This window comes from Miscanthus floridulus, chromosome 10, assembly GCF_019320115.1.
Source record: "Miscanthus floridulus cultivar M001 chromosome 10, ASM1932011v1, whole genome shotgun sequence".
NCBI classification, from domain to species: Eukaryota; Viridiplantae; Streptophyta; class Magnoliopsida; order Poales; family Poaceae; genus Miscanthus; species Miscanthus floridulus.
In genome coordinates, this window is record NC_089589.1 from 72,644,548 (window position 1) to 72,662,455 (window position 17,908).

Sequence of the window (17,908 nt, forward strand, 5' to 3'; positions counted from 1 at the left end):
ACTTGATGTAGACTAGGCCCGATCTTCCGATAGGTATGATAGCGTTGATTGGTGAAAACTCGACATTCATGATCTAGGCTTCGAACCAAGACTGATTTGGACCCCCCGCAACTGTTACACCACTGCTCCGTTGGTTATCAACCACGCGAACGCGATTGACCTCGCCGAGAAGGCTTTCCTGCAAGCGAATCGAGAACACAAGCAAGAACAAGATGAACGCAATCTAAAATTGCAAATAAATATGAGGCTTATAATAACAAGAAGGAGTTCAAGTCTTTATTCGAAAGGACTAATCGCCACAGGCGAACAAGATCAAGAACTGGGGCCCTGGTTCATAGCAAGCGGCCTTGGCGGCGACAGTTGCAGCAAAATGACATATGTTTATGAGGAAATCAAGAACTAAACAAAACCCAAACCCTAAGGAGAGCGACGGCTGCTATTTATAGAGTTTTGGGCATCACCCCCCTGGACGCACCCCCTAATGGGCCCAAACACGATACACGGTCCATCGGACTAAAAGACGGTGTCGCAGCACCCTGACAGATTCTGGATGCTAACTTGTTTCAACGATTCCCGTTGATTCCAAAGGTCTTTTGATGTGAACTCACTTGGATTAGCTTCCTTATCAAATTAGCTTTCCAACCATATGTGGATCGTTGAAAACGGAGTCCGAATGTGTCCTGGGTGACCAGTTTAAGGTAGACTGGTCCTGGAGCCCGAGCCAGACTCGAACTTGATTTGGGTCTCCACCTTGGGGACTCGAACCGGATGAGCTTCGGGCCTCCTTCTCGGTTAGGACACCCTCGCTAATCTCCTTGGTCTCCATATGGTTCTCCAAGCATGGTCATATGTATGGAGGTCATGTCCTCATCCAATAACTTGGTAAGTTCTGAGCTTGTCAAGACCCTTGGTTTATCTACACATGCTCTTCCACATTCATACCATGTTCAGTGGTTCAACAATAGTGGTAAGGCAAATGTAACACAATCTGCCCATGTGTATTTTTCTATCGGATCATACCATGATTATGCTGATTTTGATGTCGTGCCTATGCAAGCTTGTTCACTTTTGTTAGGCTGCCCTTGGCAATATGATAATAATGTTCTACATCATGGTAGGCAAAATAGATATACTTTTATATTTAAGGGAAAGACCATTGCTTTACTTCTTTTAACTCCTGCTGAAATTGTGCAATATGAAAAGGAACTTGCTGAAAAGAAAAAGAAAGGCCATGATAAAGACTTTAGCAAACCAACAAATGAACCATCAAGTAACATGAAAGAAGTTTTATTTGCTCTTAAATCTGTTCTTGCTGATCATGATGAACCCTGTTATGCTTTAACTTGTACATCGCCTATATGTTCACTTGGTCCTACTTCTAGTGCTATGCCTCTTGTTCGTACTAACCTTTTGCAGGAGGAGGATGAATTCCCAGCAGGGAAGCCACCATGGCAGCCGCCTTTGCGAAGGATTGGGGGCCAAGATGAACGTCTTCTTCCGGAGCCATCGTTGCTGTCATCCAATGGAGGAGACGATCTACTTCAGTCGAGGACGACTTCAATTCAAGAAAGGGAGGATGATGAGGACATCACTTCTTCATCACATACAAGCCAAGGAGAGGAGGAGGACCAGCATGGGCATCCAATTCATCTTTCTAATGGTGGAGGCCCAGTCCAACTGAAGTTGGAGCCCATCTCGGGTTCTAGGACCAGTCTGTCTTAAACTGGTCACCCAGGATGCATCCGGACTCTGTTTTTTACGATCTACATATGGTTGGAAAGCTAATTTAATAAGGAAGCCAATGCAAGTAGTCTCACCTCAAAAGCCTTTCGAAATCAACAGGAATCATTGAAACAAGTCAGCATCCAGAATCTGTCAGGGTGCTGTAACACCGTCTTTTGGCCTGTTGGACTGTGTATCGTGTTTGGGCCCATTAGGGGGCGCGTCCAGGGGGGTGACGCCCAAGACTCTATAAATAACAGCCATCGCTCTCCTTCGGGTTTGGGTTTTGTTTAGTTCTTGATTTCCTCGTGAAATAGACATCGTTTTCCTGCAACTGTGCCGCCAAGGCTGCTTGCTGTGAACCAAGGCCCCAGTTCTTGATCTTGTTCACCGGTGGCGATTAGTCCTTTCGAATAAAGACTTGAACTCCTTCTCGTTATTATAAGCCCCATATTTATTTGCAATTTCAGATTGCGTTCACCCCATTCTTGCTTGTGTTCTCAATTCGCTTGTAGGAAAGCCTTCTCGGCGAGGTCAATCGTGTTCGCGTGGTTGATAACCAACGGAGTAGTAGTGTAACGGTTGCGGGGGTCCAAATCAGTCTTGGTTCAAAGCCTAGATCATGAATATTGAGTCTCCACTAGTTGACACTATCGTACCTTTTGGAAGATCGGGCCTAGTCTACATCAAATGGGGAGGTGGATGAGGGCGGCACTGCCATAATGGCGCACCTGGGGACTAGGAGCACACCGCCGACCAACAAGATGGAGTCGCCGCTGGTCATCGGAGATCCACGCTCCACCGAGCGGGCTTGCAATGGATCTACACACTGGCTCCACCTAGAGCCACCGCATCGTCAGTTGGGGAGTTGGCTCCACCCAGAGACCGCCCACCAGCAGCGCTCTACCTAGAGGCGGCCGCACCGTCAATTAGGGAGATGGGTAGCTGGCTCCACCCAGAGGCTGCCCGCTGCCATCTTTAGTTGGGGGAATGGGGAATGAAACTAGTCAACAGAGAGGGGTCAAGGGTCCACCTCCTATTGGGGGTATATTGACATTGGGGCCGTCATGTTTGAAATAACAAACAGTGATGCTCCAAAGCCGTCACAAAAAAACAACACATATCGTCATAAAAACACCATTGTCAACCAGCTCCTGGCGACTTACATTTTATGACGACACTTGGTACCTTTATGTGACAAAAAAATAGTGTTGGCATAAATAGTTTTGGTTGTCCTGATTTTATGATGCTACAGACTTTTGCGTCATATTATGATATATTATATGACCAAAATTTGCCCCGTCATGTGGATTTTTGTCATAGAAAGAAGGATTTCTTGTAGAGAGATATGTTTTCAAGGAGCAAAGTAGAATTAGGTTAGCCACCATATACATCCACACACATGCACATCTTGATTTGATTGTATGACTCAACTCTCTTTGGATCCGAGGTTTGGCTTTACAATAATATATTGCAAGCATGCTCTTTCATGCTTTTTCCACTCCTATGAGCCCCACATAAGCCTTAGTTGTAAGAAAAGAAAGGCATAACATTATTATTGTCTTGGTGAGGATCCACAAATACCACATATATTGAGAGACTTGAGAGTGTCATACAATGGAAGCTCTGAGTTTTATTTTAAAAACTTACAAAAACTTTGGAATAATGGTTAAGCAAAGAACTTGAGACATTGTGCTTGACTTGATTGTTCTGTCTTTCAATTGCTCAAGACCCAAGTGAAGGCTAAGAAGCCCCATGGTTGAAGGTAATATGGGTAAATTTGAAAGTCAGATCGGTTTAGTCTAATCCAGAGGAGAATTCTTGTTTGAACACATGTGTACTTTTGAGGAGTGAGAGCATTGTAGGAACTCCTGATCCAACTTTCCTGAGTTTAGCTTTGCTAAGGGACTAGCAAAGGTTAAGCTTGGGGGAGTTTGTTGACGGTAGTTAACAACCATTATAAACCATCACATAAACACGAATAAGGGCACAAATATGATCATCAACAAAGGTTTAGGGGTTTAAACTAATAAATTCTACGAGTTTTGGTGAATCTGTATTTCTACAGGGTTTAAATAGAAAACTATCAAGGTGGACCTAAATGTCAAATTTAATTGTGCTTATCCCCCATGAAACGGACACTAGAAGGTTCTAGAGGACACCAGAAGACACCACATCGAGGTAGAGAGGCAGAGGCTGCCAGGTGGGGCCGCCCAGCCCCTGGGCCCACCTATCAGCCTCTGTGTTTCAATGTTGATTCTCCACCGCCTCCTAGGTTGCATCTACGCCGTTCTATAAGTCAGTTTGATCCAAGGGCTCACGTTGGATGCTCCAGCCTATATAAACCAGTCCCTACCCCCCTAAGGCATCAAGTCATTTGAGAAGATAGAAACCCTAATCATCCTCAGAGCTCTAGCATATTCTAGGGCATAGCTAGTTAGGCTAGGTCTAGAGGGAGGCAAGCATGCTTCGCTTGGATTCCCAATTGTGTCAAGAGCATGGTTTGGTATAATCTTTGTACCCCCTCTCTCTTTTGTATCTCCATTACTTTTATATGCTTGCTACAATTGTTATGACAATATTAGTATTCATCTTATTCATGTTCTTCATTATAATGTTCATTGTCTACTTTGATTATATACCTAATATAGTTGGATTATCATCATATTCATGCATATGTTCATATAACGCTCACCCTTAGGATCCATGGGTGGGTTGTTGACATTGTGTAAGCGTGGTGCTTATACGTTGTTTACCTATGGATACACCCTATATTCTAGGTCATGAAGTAGATTGTGGACGTGACACTCCCATTGAGTCCTTTGTAGTCCACTCCCAGTGTAGGTAGCACGTAGGATCTAGTTACAAAGGGGGACAAGCTCTGTTCTTAATCTCCCTTAGTAATATCCCTCATGTGTAGATATGAAGATGATCTTAGCAATGACTATTAGGTGTAATTGCAATAATCAATGTATGCTTTGACTTATAATTAAGAATGACTTAGGAATTATTCCTCTAATATTCTACCTGACCATGCTAATGCCATAGAAAGGAGTACTCTGAATGATTTATCATTATCATTGATCAATACTTATCATATATATATATATCTTATCTTATGACTTACCCCTGTTATGAGTAGAATATTGGTTATGGTTTACTTCTCCATTAATAGTATAAGTTATCAATACATGTCCATGCTAGACCTTCGCTGTGGTAAAAATATAAATAATGATACTTGGAATACTCTTGGGTAAAATGCTACAAGTGTGTCTAATATCATCACTAGGGATGACAACCTAGTAAAGTTAGGAGATATAAGTTTGTAATAGGTGGCTATTTAAAAACAAGTGACACATTAATAAATACCAACAAACATTTTTGGCACTGTTGCTAGGACTAGATTTAAAACTCTATTCTTAGTAGCGACGCTAAGAAATGTCAACAACTGTTGCCTTCCCCCCCCCCCCCCCCCGCGTGTCTTGCGGTGGGGCTATTTAAGCCAAGGTAAGCTAGTTTGACATCTGTTGTGCTCATTCCACACACCTTCTTCCTCTAAGAACCGCCTTTAGTTTTAGTGAAAGGAAACTTTTGAGCCTGTCATCCATCTTCATCACCATGGTGCTCGTTCTTCAACTTCTTCCACGGCAGCACCGATGATGGGATAAGGCCTTGAAGATTGGCTTTCTTCCGCGTTTGGGGTGCAGCAATGGCTACTTGTCCTCAGTGTTAGTGGAAGTTTTGCAAAGATATAGGATGATCACTGCCTTTGGTTTGTCCGAGGGTGATCCTCTCTTTCATTTCTGTGGAGTCAAACACGCGGGCAGGTCTCCTCGTGCTTTCCGCTGCAACCCTTGCCTACACGGGGGGATGCAAGTGGAAGCTTTGCGAGATGGGTGTCGTGTTGGCTCTCTTCATCAGAGCAGCCTACGACTATAACTCTATCATTTCAAACTCCGCGCCATGCCCCTTCTTGGGTGATGTTAGTGGAAGTTTTGCGATGTCGCATTCGAGTATAGGTTGTTTTATGTACTTGATAGGTCTTTGTTATTGTACACCTAGTAGTCTTCGATACACATCTTTGTTATTGTACACCTTTTGAATGTAACGTACTAGACTTATGAATAAAGATTTACTTTTTAATGAAATGTTGGCTCATGTCGTTGTGGTACTCACATTCCCATTTTTATTCTAATTGGGCGGTGGGCGACCGGGTGGACGAGACCCTTCAGACAAGCCACGTGGTGCAGTCAATTTTCTCCGTCCAACTTCCAACATAGTTTCTAGAGAAGCGTGCTCCACTAAGATCGTGGGAGACATGGCCTTGCCTTAACTCCTGCTCTCACTCGATGCAATCATAGGGAAATCCAATGGACTCCTAGCTCACCCATATACCCTTTGATAAAAGGGGGGTACCAAGTACGATTGCTTTCTAAACTCGTTACACTTAATTACCACCCACACACCTCATCTTCCAAATCTCATCCAATGGAAGAGCGACAGAAGCGCCCAAGGGAAGACTTGCTGGAGGAGAGGGTGTTTGGAGGTCCTCCCCTCCTTTGTCATAGTTTGCGATGGGAGTATAGGTAATTAAGTATGGATCTTGCACTTTATCTTACGCTGGTGGTCTTGATGCTTCCCCTTTGTGCAGTGCTATCTCCATGGCACATCCGGTGCTGTGCTTCCCTGCTAATGGGGAAACCTTGGCGTCACCAACCGGTGCCCCGATTTGCCCTCGGGGAGGAGAGCCGAGAGGCACACCGGCTGTAGCTTTGCCTGAATGCCATGCAAACGGTGCTTGTTGTGTGGGAGCGTGAAACGACCACGGTGGAGGCTAAGGCCATCGAGGCCTAGGTGTGGCTCACTCATAAGTCACATTGGGCATGATCTTGCTCTTTCACTTTGTGCGATGCGACGTCATGTGTTCAGTTGTAGGGTTTTGTTGTCACCTTTTTTAGCCATTGAGGAGCAGCTCCACGCCGCGTAGGCTAAGGCGGTAGAGTTGCGTCGGTGTTGGCATTTCTTAGCATCACTTGTTACTAGGTTATCATCCCTAGTATAATGCCAGAAATGCGTGATTAGTAATTATTAATGACACTTGTAAATTTTAGAGAAAATATATATTAAAGTATCCGCAAGCGCACAGATAATATACCATTGTAGCATTTCACCTGGGAGTACACCAGGTATCGTTATTTATATTTTTACCATAGGGAGGAGCTTATGGAGTGGTGTTGGCATAGAGATATTGACAAATGTGTATACTTATGACAATAATCACTCTCATGCTATTACAGGGGTAAGTCAAAGGGTAAATAAATAATAAGTGTAAGGCAATAGTGGTATTCCAAATAGAATTAGAGACTCATAAAATGTAGTATAGCTAAGCATGAGATTCGTTAAGAGCAAAAGATTCCTAAGTCATTACTTATCTACTAAGTCTTTTGTACACCCTAATATATACACTCTCATCTATAGTATAACTAACTCTGGATCTTTGCATAAGGAACATTATTAAGGAAGATCAAGAACAGAGCTTGTCTACCTTCGCAATCATGTTCTACGTGCTCTACAAATGGGGAGTGGACTGCAAAGGACTCAATGGGAGTGTCACATCCATGATCTACCACATGACCTAGAGTGCAGAGGGCATCGTAGGCAAATAATATCTAAGCACCTTGCCTACATAGTGTCTACCACTTAACTCACGCGCATAATGAGCTAAGCGCTTTGCGAACATGTGCATAAACTCATCATTAATCATAACTATATCAAGCATACAACTAGAGCAAACTAAGAACATAATAATATTAAAGTAGCGCAAAGTCATAAGTATAGAGATACAATGGCTATACCAGTCTCTAGATAATAGATCCAGAATCCTGAGCAATAGCCCACACTCTTCTTGAACCTTGCTAGCTAATCTATACTAGAAACTTGAAGAACTAGAGCTCTAATCTCTAGAAACCCTAGTTTTTTGTCGAGCCCTGACTTATGATCTGATGACTTCTGATCTTCCTAGGGGAGGGGGGCTGGATTATATAGCCCTAAGGATACAACATGAGCCCTTGGATCAAATTAACTTAAGCAACAGCTTAGATGCATCCTATGAGGTGGTAGGAAACCAACATAGCAATGAGGCTGACAGGTGGGCCCTTGTGGGGTAGGGCGGCCTGCAGGTGGGGCTAGGCAACCCTACTTGGCAGCCTCTCGGCCTCTGCTTTGGCGTGGAGTCCTCCTGAGTCTTCTAGAACCTTCTAGAGTTGGTTTCACGTCGGAATTCCGATTTCTCCTTTGATGTTTAGATCCCTCTTGACGATTTTCTGATTAAACCCTATTGAAAACACAGATTCACCAAAACTTGTGGAATTTGTCAGTTTAAACCCCTAAGTTTATGTTGGTGATCATTTTCATGCATTATCTTAGGTTATATTGATGTTTATAATGGTCGGTAACTACCATCAACAATTCCCCCAAACTTACCCTTTGCTAGTCCCTTAGCAAAGCTAAACTTAGCATGGATCAGAAATTTAGGGTAGTAACAACTCCTCAAAAGTACGCATGCATTTAAACAAGAACTCTCCTTTGAATTAGACCAAACTGATCTGACTTTCAAACTTACTCATATTACCTTTAACCATGGGGCTTGTAGCCTTCACTTGAGTCTTCAACAATTGAAAGACAAAACAATCAAGTCAAGCACTATGTCTCTTGTTCTTTGTTCAATCATTATTCTAGAGTTTTTGCAAGTTTTCAAAATAGAACTCAGAGATTCCACTGTATGACACTCTTAAGTCTCTCAAAATATGTGGTATTTATGGATCCACACCAAGGCAGTAATGATGTTATGCCTTTCTTCCTACAACTAATGCTTATATGGTGCTCATAGGAAAAGTGATAACATGAAAGAACATACTTGCAATACATATATTGTAAAGTCAAACAATGGATCCAAAGAGAGTTGAGTCATACAATCAAATTAAGATGTGCATGTGTATGGGATATATGGTAGCTAGCCTAATTCTATTATGCTCCCTGAAAACATATCTCTCTTTTGAAACTTGGAAACAACTTTTCAAGAAAACATGGGCTATCTTATTCATCTTTTTTTTAGGCGGGCATCTAAGTACCCATTGTTTTGATAATTCGGACACTTGTCCATTTTTTCATCTCTCTTTTTTTATGAATAACTTTTGCATAGCCCCATGCTTCTTTTCTGCAACAAAACTTTTGAGAGATAGCAACAAGAATTTAGAGCATTTATTTGGTGGATGGAAAACCTAATAAATATGTTTTTCTGTTCACCCCTAGTGTAGGAGTAGAATATTTTTTGGGTGGATCTAGATTGAAGGCATGTTTTTGCACCTACCCCCAGTGTAGGAGTAGTGCATATGTGGGTGGTGTGTACGTGATCTTGATTTTAAGAGCATGACAAACCTCTCATAAGGCATCAACAAAGCTTGACTAAACTCAATGCAAAACAAGCAGTATATATGAGTGAAAGTTTTTCTAATCTAAATATCATATATGGCTCTGAAAGGAATTCAAGATTTGGCATACAAGGAACTCATCATGTGGAATTTTATATTTTTAAAGATAAATCTCTAGAACTTTAGTATCACTAGGAACAAGATAAATAGCAGCTCAGACCTTCTCATATCATATCTTTCAATTACCTAGACTTAGATCAAGCATTGATACCCATGAGTTTCAAGTTCAGAGAAAATTCTCATGTCAAATCAATTCTATCCAAAACTCGAGAAAATTCAAGACTGAAAGCTAGGTACTTGAAAGGAATTATATCAGAGCATCTATTCAGTGTTTTATCATGTGAGATCATCTTCAAGTTCCTTTTATTTATATGACTCTTAAAAACAAGACAAGAAACTAAAGCACATCTTAAGCAAATTATACACACCAATATATATAAAAGATAAAGGCAAATTTTTATTTTGTTTTCTTGGTTATGCATCTATTTTTTTAAAAAATAAATAGTAAATTCATAAATTAAACAAACTAAATAAAATAATAAACTACAAGAAAGGGAAACTTACCTAGAGTGTTGGTGGGGGCTCCTCCTCCAAGCTGGTTGTTGTCATGGTCCTTCAGCGAGCCAGGTGGTTAATGTGGAGATGGCCAAACAAGTAGTTCATGTTGTCATTTTCCTATCGCTGTTGTTGCTGGATTGAGATGATGCATTGTCCTACTTCTTCTTGCCACTAGGAATGTTGGTAAAGAGTGTTCCAAATCTCCTGTTGGTTCTCCTCAATGGTGGTGAGCTTATGGTTGAAATGTGCGTGCTCCATCTGCTGCTCATGGTAACCCATGGGCGGTGGATGGTGGCCGATGTGCCGATCATGGAAGCCGCGACCAGAGAACGACATGCGTCCCCCCTGATAGCCGTTGAAGATATCCTCGTAGGATGACTGCTGGTAATAGTTGAAGTTGCTGTCCTCCCATCACCCACTCGAGCCCTATTGCTAGGATCTCTCTCAATGGTGCTGAGCAGGCTGCTCCCATCCAGCATGTCCAGGTTGGGAAGATCCGGCTGGTCCCAACCTACATGCACTGGATGATGAACCTGAGAAGGTCCTGCCTCCTCGAATCCTTTGTAGCCAGTGTAGGCAGGGCCCTCTAGGATAGGATCATCTCCACGATATCGAGGATGTGGGTTGCGTGTGAACCTCGCCTATGCACTCCGGCGAGGTGCCTCCTCCTTTCTCTATAGGTCAAAAACAAGATAATCCACCACATAGAAACTGAGGTTCCGGTTGGGTAACAGGATCTCGGTTGTGTAATCAACATACAGCATAACTAGTTTTCCATCTCTCCCCTTCTTCAGCATGTGGACTGAAGTTGGCCTAGATCGAAGGTAGGGGTGAGGACAAAATCCTGGTCCTTCAGCTTCTTGTAGATGTTCGTCTCCCTATATCCCGGGGCTTGAGCTACTTTCCTTGTAGAAGAATGTTCCTCTCCATGGGGGCTAATGGGGTCGGTGCTCCAACAGCGGGAGATAGAGGATCAACCTCCAAGTCGGTGCTTGCTCGGGACGAAGAACTTCTTGTTGAACAAAACGATATCGCCCGTTTGAGTTTGCCGGCGATCTTGCTCATTTTCCTGCAAAATAGGCAAAAACAACACAACTCGTGGAACAGGATTAGGAAAATAAAAATGTTAGTGGTTAACCGTTCCAAAAGTTAGTCATCCAGAGGTTAATCGTTCGAGATTGCCTAGTGAATATTCTAATCAAGATTCTAGCATGTCTTCCACCCTAATTCTTTTAATTTTCTCTCTTGATTTGGACAACACTACTACTCTTAAATTCTATTTTTCTTGCTTAAATTTCAGCAGCGCCTCTTCCTCTCTTTCTCAAGATTTTAACACTACTTTCACACTCAAACTTCCTCTCACTCTTTCTTTTTCCAACACTACTTCTACCAAAGGAAATTCAACTACAAATTTTTCTTCTGGATTTTCGAACTGAAGAGCTAGGATTATGTTGTGTGATGGCCGAGAGCAGCAAGTTTGGGGCTAGGATTTATAGCCGGTGCTACAACAGGCCAGCCGCCCTAGTGGAGAATTTTGGTGGAGATATGACATAATGGCTGGTAGAGTGGATGGTAGTGGAGAATGGAGGTGATGTGTGGTGGTTGAGTGGGCCCTGTGTGTCTATGGGTCCCAGTGCCCATATTTCTACCGTATATGTATAAAAATGCAATGCAAAAATATTTTATGATACTTTGAAATATAACAAAATGAATGATGGTATTTTTAAATTTTTATGTCTCCACGGTAAATATTTTTTACGGGTTTTTATGCCGTAAAAATTATTTACATGGGGCTTAGATTTTTATAATGCCATGATGAGAATTTTTATTTTATAATGCAAATATTGAAAAGTAAATATGCTAATAAAATCAGTAATGCAATATGAAAGAGTAAATATGGATAACTATCGAGTTACCCCCTGGCGAGGGTTCGGGATTTTGAGTCCTCCGAACCAGACTTCTCCGTTTGGGTTTATTCTTCGGGTGCATCCGTCGGTCTCGGAGATGGAGACCTTATTGGCTGCACTTGCTTTTGACGCCACTCCAAATTAGAGCATTGTTCCGATCTTGGCTTGAAGGCGAATCGCTCTTCCTTTCCATTGATATGAAATTTGATTTCTCCAGCTTTGACATCAATGTGAGCATTTGTAGTGCTCAGGAAGGGTATCCCAAGAATGAGGGGTGTCTTCATGTCTTCCTGCATATCAAGTACTACAAAATCTATGGGAACAAAAAAGTTTTGTATTTTTACCAGAATATTTTCGGCGATTCCCGTAGGGTAGCGGACCGATTGGTCCGCTAGTTGCAAACACATTGATGTTGGCATGAGTGTTGAATAGTTGAGCTTGTCAAAGACCTTTTTGGGCATGACACTGACACTTGCTCCAAGATCGCATAACGCATTCTCGAAGTTCTGGCTCCCGATTGAGCAATCAATAGTGGGGCACCTTGGATCCTTCTTCTTGACAGGTGAAGTATTTAGGATGGCCACACTACACTCCTCTGTTAACTTAATTACCTCAGTGGAAGGCAGTGGTCTTTTGTTGTTGAGGATGTCTCTGAGTTACTTCATGTAGGTAGGTTCCTGTATGGCATCTAGCAACAGAATATTGATATATAACTTTTGAATTACCTAGACAAACTTACAAAACTGCTCATCCATTTTGGTTTTCCGATTTCTGCGTGGAAACAGTAAGAGAGTCGTGTCATGAAAATCTTGTTGTAATTCTCACTCTTGTGGCCCAAATTCTTTGACTTCATCGGTTGTTCTCTCCTCTTCCTGCACTACCACTAGTGCCTTGCCTGTCCTTGTTGGATATGTTAGATCACGAGTAGACTTGCCACCTCTTATAGTTATGGTGTTTACCTTCTCAAGATTAGTGGCAAAAGGAAGAGCAGCAGCCAACTAGGCTAATTGGGATTCTATCTTTTCATTATAGCTAAGTTGGTCATTTATAGGAGAAGAAAAACTATCCATTTTAGTATTTATGCTTTCTAGGACCTTATCATTAAAAGCAAGCTTCTTAGAATTATTCTCATTAATCCTAGCTTGTTCTAAGATCAGGTCTCTCAAGGATGGTTGCTTAGGAGTAATATAGCTATTACCTGGGTACTTACCTTGGTAAGTCGATCATTGTTGTTGATTCCACCCTTGTCTCTGTTGTTGTGGAGCAGAGTTGTTGATGATGTTTGCATCCTCCTGATATTCAGGGAATTCAACCCCCAAATATTCTACACATACATTCTAGGCATTGAATGCATCTTGAATAGACGGATGATCTTTCTTGTAATTGTCTTGTTGTTCAAGCCAATTCAATAGTACGTCCATCTTGGTTGACAGCGCACAGACCTCTTCTGGTACTTCTTCACTCTTATTAGATAATTGAATGTTGCATGATGTCCAACCTTGATTAGAGGCTATCTTCTCCATAAGAGTTTCAGCTTTCCCAAGGGTGAGTGACATAAATGATCGTCTAGTAGTGGCATCGAGTTCTTCATTGTCACACCAAATTTTAAGAATAAAATGGGATGCAAAATCTTATGTGCGCCCAGAGATCAGTCACACACATAAGCCGACAAATTATGAATAGTATCATCACAAGTGTTTATTACATCACGAATAAGACAGAGTTATCACATAAATATAGTGGAAGTAAAAAAAGATCTCTCGTGGAAGCTTCATTTCACAGGGACGTCGACTGGTTGACCACAAGTCTAGAAGTCCTCAGGAAAATCATCATACCCAAAGCCATCTGTTACCCATCTAGGATTTTTATCAAAATAATGAAAATAAACAAGCATAAGTACATGTCATACTCAACAAGTGTAACATGGTGTTCATGAGGCTCAAAAGGCTTAACACAAGTTTAACAGCATTCAGCTTTTAGTTGTCATAATTTTAGCATACGAGTAGCAACAAGTTGTTCCAATTCCCAATGCAAAACACATGATCAATGTAAACATGAGAAATGAATAGCATAAATAGATAATTCTTAGTGTTCATCTATTCTCTAAATGTTCCAAGGCCGCTCATGACCGTGAGCACGGCTGATATACCAGTTTTACACTCTGCAGAGGTTGTACACTTTCACTATGAGACATGATACCCATATGCCCGGGTTAATTACTCCTAAAACACTTCCAAGGTGAGCAGGCAGGGGTCACTATGAAGCCTTTCAAAGGTTCGTCTAACAAGTTAGGGTCATTAGATTCACTCAGCAAACAGATATAGGAACCCCCTGTCGAATGGCACAATTCGATCACGGCTATACACATAAGATTAGAGGTTATCCTATACCCGATTCGACAAGCCATTCTTACGCCAATAAAGATGACCACTAACAAGCTAGAAAAGGTCCTCATACTGAGCTAAAGCTAGAGCCATGTAGCCCTCACAGCTGTACTGTAAGTCCCGGATGATCACTTACAGATAAGTCCTTAGGGAGAGGAATCTGAAGCATTTAGAAAGTAGCTAAATACTCTAGCCCCCTGTTTCCAAGTTGCTACAAAGTCATTTTTTAATGTTTATTGCATATACCATTAGTCAAGTTACAAGATCATGGTTTAATTGAGCACTAGCAAAGCTACCCAATGCATAACCTGTAGGTGACAAGGTAAAAGTTTAGTTCTAGGGAATTCCTATCAAGGTGACACATGCAACATGAATTAAAGTGAATAGGAAACAAGGATGATCCCATGCTATACTTGCCTTGAGCAAAGTACTCCTAATGTTCCTGTAGGTCAAAGTAGTATTCTTGGTCACCCACAAATTGCTCACCGTCTATACTCGATAACACAGCAACATAGAAGCATCCAGGAGGAATCATGCATAGACTAGTCGGAAGACAATGGGGCTCACATCAATACCAGATGCTCTCAATACAATGGGGCTCACTTTGAACTCTACCCCCCTTTAGAATAGACTAATCGGAAGACAACGATATAAAGCTTGCATACTTCCTCCTGGTGAGTTTACTAATATAGGGTTTTGCATGGCATATAATGGTATGTTCTGGTTTCTAACAAATGCTTGTGATATGAATGAATGTGAAGCTCTAGAATTGAAAAGAACAATGGCAGGGGTTGAGTTGACATTGAACGTACCGAGCATGACTTCTGGTTCCACCAGCGCTGTCTCGGTAGACACATGGTTCACCTTTCCTGTGTTGGGTGCTGGCTTCTGTGGCGTTCCCTTCTGATTACTATGCTGACCCTAGGTGTTTGTTGATTCTATTTCCTAGGGCAATGGTTAGCATAATGCCCAACTTCTCCACAATGATAGCATGCGTTGGGGGTACTAGGTGCACTGGTCTTCATCGGAGTGTTGTTGGGTGTTCCCTATCATGGTGTCTGCTGGCCACTTTGCTACTAAGGATGTTGATTGCCATTCTGTTGCTGGTTCGGGTTGCGTTGAGGGTACTGACCATGATTCCACTGATTAGGTGGTCCCTAGAACCTCTGCTAGAAGCCTTGCTGAGGGTTGGTGCATGGATGAGTATTGCTTCTAGAGGCCTGTCCCTGAAGCCTCCTCTTCTTGGCCTCCATTTCTTTGCGCTTATTGTCAATAACAATGGCATGATTCACCAGCGTCTGAAAATTGGGGTATGTGTTGGACATAAGCTAGAGTTGCAGACCATCATATAGACCTTTGAGAAAGCGGCATTGCTTATCAGCATCATCAGCCACTTCATTCAGAGCATATCGTGATAACTGAGCAAACTTGTCATGGTACTCAGCTACGGACATGGATCCCTGCTTCAGAGCTATGAATTCCTCCTGCTTGAGCTCTATCGGTCCTTCAGGTATGTGATAAGATATGAAATTCTCTCTAAACTCCTACCAGGTGATAGGAGGAGCATTAGCGGGACGTCCATACTCAAATGACTCCCACCAGTCTTGTGCTTCTCCCTGTAGCTGCCCTGAAGCGTACAACACTTTATGCTGAATATCGCATTGCGCTATGTTGAGCTATTTTTCCACTGCACGAAGCCAATCATATGCTTCTAGTGGATTAGTGGTATGAGAGAACACTGGGGGATGACCCTTCAAGAATTCACCACGCTTGTCACGTGGTGCTCCACCAACTTGTTGGTTCTGCTGATTCTGCACCAACGCTTGCATGAGCTATGTCTACACTGCCAAAAGTTGCTCCATTAATGGTGGTAGTGGTGGTGGTGGATGTGGGGGAACACCTCCATGACCTCGGCCTCTTCCTCTTCCAAACATCTGCCATCCAACACAAATATTAAAGATTTAGAGATTTCCAAGTTAGAATACATTCTGAAAATTTTCTGTACGAGTCCCAACATCAGCAGCTCGGTAAAACAGCCATATCTTGAGTTCCAGCTATCCAAAAGAGGCATACTTTATATGGTTGGAAATCTTAAGAAATTATCTACAACTTTTGTTCAGACCACATTCCCAGATTCTGTCGTTAGGTTACTCAAAACAGGATACAACCAAAACTGTTTCTAGATTCTAGACTACGCAGAAACTTTATCTTGAAACAGTGATGTCTCACAAACTAGATCAGATATGAGGGTGATTCCAGAGGCATTTGAAAGATACTTAAGTCTAGTTATTCCCATAAAAATTTCATAAATTTTGGTCTAGTAGATTTTAATTGGCATTAGGATAAAGGCAGACTGCTCTGAAAAAACAGATTCCGAGAGAACAGGATATACCAAACCCAACTATTTATTTATTGACCCAATCTTTAATATTCTTAACTATAAAACTTGCGGACAGGCCCACAAAGTTCTAGCACTCATTACAAAGATCCAACTCACATAAACATAATAACAAATCAACTAAACACACCAATGTTCACACCGCACCAATAGACTCGACTAGACTCAACTTGACTCGTTCTACTATCGTTTATTATATAAAAGGGACTCCAACATCTATGGGCGGGGTTTATGGGGAAGCTCCTCGTACATCTTTGGTAAGTTGAGGCACACCCTTTGTTCATCTATCACCTATCGGTGCCTCTTAATAGTTTTTTGTTGTGCCTTCAACTGATCCTCCAGTCGACGAATCTTTGCTACGGACTCATAGCCAAAGTGTACCATCACTTGGGTTGTTGGATCTGTGCCCTGAGGGTCCATCATTGCCCATCCCAATTCCGTGTGTTGTGAGGGAGGAATCGATATTGGTCATTCTTCATATCCTCGAATCGACGACCACGGAGGCCTATGCAAGCTTCAGCGGCTACATCTTCTATGCTATCCTCCATGGTAGCACAGTGAGCATGATGCGCATAGTTTGAATCTAGCTGATATGTGCCCTTCTATTCATCCTTGATGGAGATGCACACCCTGGTCTTCCAATAGGTGTCTTCTAGATGGTGCATATGTTCTTTGCAGACGTACTTCACAGCTACATCCTAGTCACCGTAGTAGGTCTGAAGCATGCTCATGAGTCGGTGGTATGAAACGTAGGATTCACATCTCGGCTTATACCAAACTTTTGTCGTCCATCCTACGGGCAGGATCGGCTCATCCTCTTCAATGACGTCTTCCTCACCATCATCGGACAGCTGGACGACCTCGACTTCTTCGGGTTCCTCCTGGACTGGCTCAGGCACAGGTACAGGTTTTGGCGAATCAAATTCTTGTTCTTGGGGTTCCTCCTCCTCAGGCTCCATGGATAACCCATGAGGCGGGTAGTAACCTCCGGTGTTGATGCGGCCAGTCTTACTGGCATGAGGCATCTACAGAATTAGATTTAGCTAGATTAGATTAGAAGCAATAATTTTCATAATAGAATAAGCCAAAAGAAGCATAAAACTTTAGCAAATAACAAGGGTGAGATAGAAAGCATGAAATTGGTGAAGCAAAAGAAGCTAAAACGACCATTGCTAACTAGGCTTGTGTCCTACAGTCAACACAGCTCTGATACCAATCTGTCCCAATTTTAAGGATAAAACGGGAAACAAAATCTTATGTGTGCTAAGAGATCAGTCACAAACATAAGCCGACGAATTATGAATAGTATCATCACAAGTGTTTATTACATCACAAATAACACAGAGTTATCACATAAATATAGCGGAAGTAAGAAAAGATCTCTCGCGGAAGCTCCATTTCATAGGGACATCGACTGGTTGACCACAAGTCTCGAAGTCCTTAGGAAAA